Source organism: Cynara cardunculus (assembly GCF_001531365.2).
Source record: "Cynara cardunculus var. scolymus isolate 2C chromosome LG 15, CcrdV1, whole genome shotgun sequence".
Lineage (NCBI taxonomy): Eukaryota > Viridiplantae > Streptophyta > Magnoliopsida > Asterales > Asteraceae > Cynara > Cynara cardunculus.
Window position 1 is genome coordinate 8,479,777 of NC_037542.1, and position 1,308 is coordinate 8,481,084.

Here is a 1,308-nt window from a genome sequence, read left to right on the forward strand (position 1 = left end):
CCCACGGTTCGATAAAGCACTAATTCAGCGGTGGTCCAAATTCCACATGATTAGGCTAGAAAACATAGGTAATTGTGCATCCCTTTCAGGGTGGGACTGTCAACACAATAGCGGCTATCCACAATACCACGGCCCAGGAATGTACCCGAGTTAACAAGTAGCGTGTACGGACGGGGACTTTTATTTGGAAACATATACTCTCAAGCGCATCAATTTAGCATTTATCCTAAGTGCAGAAACAGTTTTCAAAACCAAACGTAATGAACCCGACTAAGCAGTTCCTTAGCCCAAGATATTTCAATTAAAGCATCGACTAAACAGTTCTTTAGTCACAAGTATCATAAAACGTAACATACAAAGTTTGCTCAATATCATGCTTTTCCCCCATAAAACATATAAAAAGCATTAAAAGTGGGGCCGTGAGAACTCACAAGTTTGGCGAATATCCGAATGATTCTTTATGGACTTGCTATGCTTACTCGAACCTCCTGACAGACCAACCAGCGCTATATTAACTTAATGGTTTCCTTGACTTAGGTAGGGCAAAGTTGGTTCCAATGTAAAGCCATCAAATATTTTCATAAATCAAAGCCGCTTTAATTATTTATTAAATAAGAACCTTCCAAAATCCAAGTAATGACATCATTAAATGTTATCCTAAAACAAATGATGGCGACCGCCAAATACCAAAACCAAGAGATTTTGAGTGGGTTTAACACTCTTTTCAAGAATAATCCACAATTCTTGAGTCACACGCCTTCATCACCGATTGCATGTAGGCTCAATATTTCCAAGAATTAAAAAGATTTTAACACAAAAACCATCATCTTTGAATAACTTCCAGAAAACAAAATAAATCCCGATTCCAACAAGTTTTCAAAGGAATAACTCCGAATAGAGTTGCATGCAAGACCTATCATCCGAAAATGTGATCGGGCCTCACATGCAAGGAATTTTTCCTTCTTTCTTGGAGATTTAAAGAACTTGGGTCACAGATTATCATCCCCAACGAAGTCACAGGTGGGTCTTTGATGAATAATCTCTCCTCTTTAAATCCCGTAAATAGCCAAAAAGCCGAGTAGGGAGAAAGATAAAGATTTTCAGACTTTTAAAAGAAAATAGAACAGCTTTAAAACATACATTTTCTTGATAAAAAGACACGAGCAGGTCTTTAAGAACAACAAAAGTCCTTGAGTTTTGCTTGAAGATGGAATCGGTTGGAAAGAAAGAGATGAAATGGCTGGAAGTTTGGAAAGTGAAGGACTTTCAAAAGGGAAGGGGAGGTATTTATATGTGGATTCCATGAAA